The sequence below is a fragment of the Lepisosteus platostomus genome, chromosome 16 (genome assembly GCF_059453375.1).
Source record: "Lepisosteus platostomus isolate fLepPlt1 chromosome 16, fLepPlt1.hap1, whole genome shotgun sequence".
Lineage (NCBI taxonomy): Eukaryota > Metazoa > Chordata > Actinopteri > Semionotiformes > Lepisosteidae > Lepisosteus > Lepisosteus platostomus.
In genome coordinates, this window is record NC_142626.1 from 10,161,718 (window position 1) to 10,168,682 (window position 6,965).

General features: G+C 38.7%; 1 long non-coding RNA gene across 1 annotated transcript; it reads left to right on the forward strand.

The window, feature by feature from the left end:
- Positions 1 to 411: 411 nt before the first annotated feature.
- LOC148646850 (uncharacterized) lies at positions 412 to 1,633 on the forward strand. The gene is made up of 2 exons (XR_015927706.1): positions 412 to 667; positions 897 to 1,633. It is a non-coding gene; the product is annotated as an uncharacterized LOC148646850 (long non-coding RNA).
- The last annotated feature ends 5,332 nt before the right edge of the window (positions 1,634 to 6,965 follow it).

Genomic DNA, 6,965 nt, shown 5'->3' on the forward strand with positions numbered 1-6,965 from the left:
AGTCAAAATAAAATTGGTTCATGAAATAGAAGATTTAGTTTGTTGCAGTAACAATATCTCGGGCAGAATTCAGTTCTTCACCGACTCACTCTCTGGGTCTGGCATGTTAACAAAGTAAAGCCTTGATTTGGACTGCTTGCAGTCACCTGGTTGGTAAAGTCAGAATTGCCAACTTAGGTGGAGAGAGAAGGTAAGCCAGTGAATTTACCAATGAAATAATCTAGGTGCTAACTGTTAAGGTACAAAATCACAGCTGAGGATTGATTAGGATGTTATCAGGTCCATCAGTGAATGATCATGCTGAGGGTGTCTGAATGTCTTGGGCAGAAGGGCAATAGCAAACTGAGGGGAGCCCGGATGTGATAGAGCTCTAATGTCAGAATACTGATCTAGCAGTACATTCACTACATACTGTATTATATACACACAACAACAGACCCAACCCTTGCAGATTGCACCTGTTCTCCCAGCCAGGCCTTTTCTAACTGTCTGTGACAGGATTTTCATACAGGAAGGTGTTTTGCATACCTGTGCCGCCTCACTGCTCCAAACACTTTAAGACTCACAGTGTGGATCAGTCACTGTTCAGCCCTTTCAGAGTCACTGACACACAGGACAATGATGCCACTGATTCTACTGCTGGGGACACTGGGGCTCTTTGCTCAAGGTGGGGATTAAAGAAAATACTTCTCTAATTCTCTTTATTTTATTAACATTAATTTTACCATATTAACCTTTAAAAGTTAAAGTTTAAAGAACAGAATACATTGGAAGAAACCTTAAATGTAAAGAACTTCAATAGTAAAATAGCAAATGTGTTTTCTGAGGCAAATATATTTACATGTTTACATACAGAATGCATTAATTATTTATTTTTAGTGCTATTTTCTCTCTAGGGTCCAGTGGGCAGATTGTTCTGACTCAGTCTGCAGCTCAGTCTGTTCTCCCAGGAAGCTCTGTCTCTATCAGCTGTACAGCCAGTCAGTCTGTTAGCAACTACCTGAACTGGTACCTACAGAAACCTGGCCAGGCTCCACAGCTCCTGATTTATGGAGCAACAAACCGACAGTCTGGGGTTCCTGATCGATTCACTGGCAGAGGGTCTGGAACAGCTTTTACACTGACAATCACTGGAGTCCAGGCTGAAGATGCAGGAGATTATTACTGTCAGCAGGGTAGCAGCTTCCCTCTCACACAGTGATACATGTCTGTACAAAAACCTCCCTCAGCTCTACAGGAGCTGCTCTGGTTCATCAACAGGAACCATAGAGACTGAAAACAGCTGCAGAACTGCTACAATTAAATGAACAGGGCTGGGTTTGTACATCATTTATAAATAATTCAAGTAGGTACAGTAGCTGCAACAGCTGGGTTGGTCCGCAAAGGAAACTATTAAAGGTTGAATCCTCGAAGAAGGCTCCACAGCTGAAATGCTGTTTCTTTTCTCTTCTTTTCAGCATGGAATAAACCTTTACTTGATAATTTATACAGTAAGTGTTGTTCATTAAACAAAGAAAGAATCTGCAGATGTTTTCAAATACTAAGATTAATATGCTATGAAACTGAAAATTGCCAATTTAATAATGTTAATTAACATTATATATAATAAATGTCATTTGTTTAAATATGTCAATTTTAAGTTCAAGTTTATTGTCATTTTACTCATACACAGGTATATGGTATAACACAATGCTATTTAGCTAGCTCTCAGAGCATAAGCAGTGCAAAAAAACAACAATGCAATTGTATAAGAAAAGAAAGACAGAGACAACAGGCAATGTGCAAAACAACAACAGGTAACAGGTAATGTGCAAAACAACATCAGCTGTGCAAAATCATTCATCAACAGTATGAAATAAAGGATAGAAATTCATGGGGAGTGAACCTTTTGACATGTGAGGTAGAGGTAGATTTCAATGTGTGTTTGAGTTTTTGTAAAGAGAGAAGGCACTGTGAGGTTTCAGACTGTAGGTGAGAGAGGCTGGGAGTTTAATAGTTTGATAGTGCAGGGGTAAAAAGTCTCCGCCCGAATGCTCCAGTATAGTTTTCCAGATGGTAGAGGGTTAAACAGTCTGTAGCTGGGGTGTGTTGGAGTCTTTGATGATGCTTAGAGCTTTCCTCAAGCACCGTCTGTCATAATTGTCCTGGATGGATGGGAGAGTAGCCCCAGTGATGGACTGGGCAGTCTTCACCATCCGCTGTAGGGCTTTGCTGTCAGCAATAAGCAATTGCCACACCACACCGTGATGCAACCTGTCAGTGTGCTTTCTGTAGTGCATCTGTAAAAGTTAGTGAGGACCTGGGGAGATATCTTAGCCTTCTTCAACTGTCTTAGGAAGTACAGGCACTGTAGCACTTTCTTAATCAGACAAGTGGCATTGAGACACAATGTGAGGTCCTCAGTGATATGGAGGCCAAGGAATTTGAAGTTACTGACTCTTTCCACTTCAGTGCCATTGATGTGGATAGGGGCATGACTGTTTTTCAGTTTTCTGAAATCAACGATCAGCTCCTTGATTTTGCTGACGTTGAGGGTAACCCCAGTGTTCAGAGTTAGTGTGCCGGAAGTGTGGTTTCCAAGCCGGACAACCTGTCAGAAAGTCCCGAATCCAGTCGCAGAGGGTGGTGTCAAGACCCAGTGCACTGAGTTTCTTGACTAGTTGACTCTACAACCCATCCACCTTGTGTCTGGGCAGAGGCAACATTGACAGTGACCTCTTTCTGGACTGAACAGTAAACTGACACATCTGTTCTTTTTACTTCTCTTCCAGTTTACAACCATTTTTTGTGCAATATATGCCAGGGACCCGTGCGATAAATTTATATTCATATGTGCAATACGATTTTTCTGCATACTGTTCTGTTCCAGTTTGTTCTTTGTGTGTTCTGGACTGTGAGTAATTCTTCTAGTGCACTTCTCACTGTACTGATTGTATTGTATGTATTGTATTATTATTATTATTGTATCATTCGTTACACTGTGGCTGTGTTGTCTTTGTTAAGCTGCTGTTACACTGCAATTTCCCTCACGGGATCAATAAACTATCTATCTATCTAGTTTCTCTGGAATGATGGTGTTAAAAGCTGACCTGAAGTCATGAATAGTAGTCTTGCGTATGTGTTCCTTTTATCCAGATGGGATAGAGCAGTGTGTATGGCAATGGAGATTGCATCATCTGCGGATCTATTGGGCCGGAAGGCGAATTGGTAGAGGTCCAGTGTGTCTGGAATGGTCTCCTTAATGTGCCCCATGACCAGCGTTGCATGTTTAATACCATTGTTAAGATTAATCCTGGCTGACTTTAGTTCTGGTTTATTGCCCAGTTTGAATGCTGTATCCCTTGCTTTAATTAGGATGCAAACCTCACTCTTCATCCATGGTTTCTGGTTAGGGAAAGTTCTAAATTATTTTGTGAGTGTAACATCATCAGCACATTTCCTGATGTAGCTAGTGACTGATGATGCATATTCCTGTATGTCAGTGTGTGATCCCCGTGTGGCTGCCTCTTTAAATACATCCCAGTCAGTGCATTCAAAACAGTATTGCAGGAATGTGCAGATTCCTGTTTGTTTATTGCAGTGTATAGTACCTCTAGCACTTCTTTGCCATTAGAGTTAGGGGGGATATAGACGGCAGTGATAATAACAGTTGTAAATTCCCTTGGCAGATAGAAGGGGCAGCACTTGATCATTAAAAATTCCAGAGCGGGTGAGCAGTGTTTGTGATGGTAGATACATTGTTGCACCATGCGTTGTTAATAAAAATGCACACTCCCCCACCCCTGGTTTTACTGGACTCTGTAGTTCTGTCCATGCAGAAGGCAGAAATCTAAAGTAGGTGTATAGCCGAGTCCGTAATACTGTCTGTTAGCCATGTTTCGATTAAAATAAAAGCACAACATTCTTTAATTTTTCGTTGTGTGGAGAGTCTCAGTCTGAGTTCATCGAGTTTGTTGTCGAGGGATTGGACATTGGCGAGTAAAATGGTTGGTAAAGGATGTATTTTGCGTTCAGTCTTTAGTTTTGTTTGTAGTCCAGCCCGCTTGCCACGTTTTCGTTTTGTTTCACATTAGCATAACAAGATATCTGTTTTTATCTTGTGATATTTATTGTTAATGTAAAATTGAAAGCAACCAACTTTACATCTAAAGACAGCTCACATAAGGTACTGTGAGACACTGGGGATCTGAATGTTTTTCATTCAGATGAGTTAGTCAAACAGAATCACAAGAAGCACATACTGCAATATTAATAATGACCACAAGAGGGAGACAGAACATGTCTTTAATGTTTTCACTGTAATAGCACTATGATTTTGTCAGTGATGCTGATCTCCTGAAGGATTCAAAATAATAAATCTTGTTTTTCTTTTTATAAATTCAGAGAATTGTTTCAGACACGCTTATATTGACAATTACTTTTTAAAAAAAGACAGTTCAAAAACTTGCTGTCAGTTCACATTGGATTGACGTCCAATCCAAACTAAATGAAAGGACATTTTGCTCATAATGTCTCTGGGTTATTCACATTGAAGTGTGAGGTCTGTTTCCCACATAACCCTTTCTAATCTTCACTATCCTCATGGCTTCCTCATGGCATTACTGCTTCCTGGGGACAGAGGGACTGCTGTAGTAGTCTTACTGCAGAGGCCCAGCTATCTACATGTATAAAAGCAAAAAGCAAAGGCTTCACACACAGCTTGAAGAAGAAAAATCCTTTTCTGACTAAAACATTGAGCCATCCCTGATTTAAACCAAGACAGGCAGAGTGAAGTGGAATAGCTGGCCTCTAAGCAATAAGTTGGACATACTGTATACAGAACTTCAAGGCTGTACTTTAAAAAAATAGTGATTCTCCAGTTTAGATTTCAATCAAAGTAGAGGGATAGAGAATATCTATCTCTCTCCTAAGTATTATGAGTTAGCTTGTCTTGTTTTTGTGTATTTAATTTAATTTTTTTACTGTGTGAAACAGACCAATACTTCCTGGTAAAAATCAATGGGACTTTAATTATTTAATGCCACCAGAGAACAGCAAGACAGTAATAATACAGAACATCCTGTGGAAAATTACCAGACTAACATATTATTGCAGAACAACATATTATTATATTATTATTACATTACTTGAATTCCCTTTGTAGTAGATTACATCTACTGTATATGTTTAGAATATTCTAAGTTGCCTTGTGTTAAACTTTTGTATAATCTCAATGTGATGAAAACAGCTATTTCAATGCAATCACTGACTATGTTGTATGATAAGAATATGTCCAAATAATACTTATTCTGTATGGGATGGAGAGGTATACCAAAACATGAATTATTATCACATTGATATATAATAATTTATTAATAATATTCATAATTGTTTCATAATTTGCATAGCAAGCTAATTGATAGAGGAATCATGGTTCGGAGTTGCAGTCTCAGTCAGCAGATGTGTGGCTCATATGTAGTATTTTACCAACAGATTTACCTTAGTAGGCTTAGTAATCATGGTAATATTGTGCAAAGCACATAGCAGGTACATATCAAATACCCAGACCAGATGCAAATGTAATCATAAATGTCATGTGAGAGTAAGATGTTAGTGGGTTTAGGAACATGATTATCTACCTGTCCAAAGATTTATTGGATCAACTTGAGACCAACTCACTGCCAGTTCTCAGTATCACCTCTAGATGTCACTACAGGATCTTTAAATAGAATGAACAGGTCACACATCAACTGAGCACTCATTCACCTCAATATACTAATGTTCAATTAATAAAGTGTCTGTTTTTAAAGTCTTCCTACTTTTGATGAGGCGGTGAAATTCTTTTTGATATAACAAACAGTTAAAACAAAAGCCATACTCCTAACTGGAGTCGTAAAGCAACTACATTTTAAACATTTTTTACATAATGAGAAATGAAGCAGGACTAGTTACAAACCTCAAAACAGCCGAACAACAACACTTGTTTAAATATACCTTGTGTCTTTTCTCTATCTCTACTTCCACTGGTACTTTTCCAAAGAGACAATCCTGCTCTCTTCTACCTACTCTAATTATCAGCTAGATATCAGCCTTTTTAGGTGAATTTGGTGATTTATTTCCATTTTGTGCCTCAGATTTAACAGAATCCTTACTCCTTAGTCCTTGGGGACTTTAGTATACAAATTGACTCAAGGTCTTCCAGTTTGGCTAAAGATTTTCTAGCTCTGTTAGGATGCTTTGATCTAACTCAGTTTGTTATTAGCCCAACACATACTGTAACAAAGGACACACCCTAGATAACCTTAATTAACCACCATAGTTAACCTTAATTTTGTGATTGTAACCTTAATTTTGTGATTGTAACCTTAATTTTGTGATTTTTGTGAGATTGCAGAAATAACATTTCATTGCCAGCAACTACTGAGGCACACTGTATTGTTGTGCATTTGATAAATAAACTTTGATTTGATTTGATTTAGATTTAATCATTGCACATGACTCTTTTGTTTCTCACTTCACTTCCCTTGAACTAAGCCTCTCTGATCACTTAGCTACTCTTTTCAATCTAAAATGACCTGTTTCTATCACTTCCCCCTCACGCACCATACATTTTCTCAACTGGTGATCAGCTGATTAGCCTAGGTTCACAAAATCTGTTCTATCCTCCTTATCTTGTTTCTCTTTCTGTGACCCTCTAAAGGACAAAATACATTTGCTTAATAGTGCTCTTTTATCTACACTCGGCACCTTTGCTCCTCTAAAAACCCGAACCATCTGTTTTTCTCACTCTGCCCCCTGGTACACTGACCATCTGCAATCAATGAATTCAGTCTCCCTGAAACATGAGCGTAGTGGCGTCTTTCTGGCCTAAACATACATTATTATTCTTGGAAAGATTACTTGTCTGAATATAAGGATACGACAGAGACTGCTAGATCCACCGATTTCTCTCACATCATTGAAAATAACCATAACAACCCCAGACA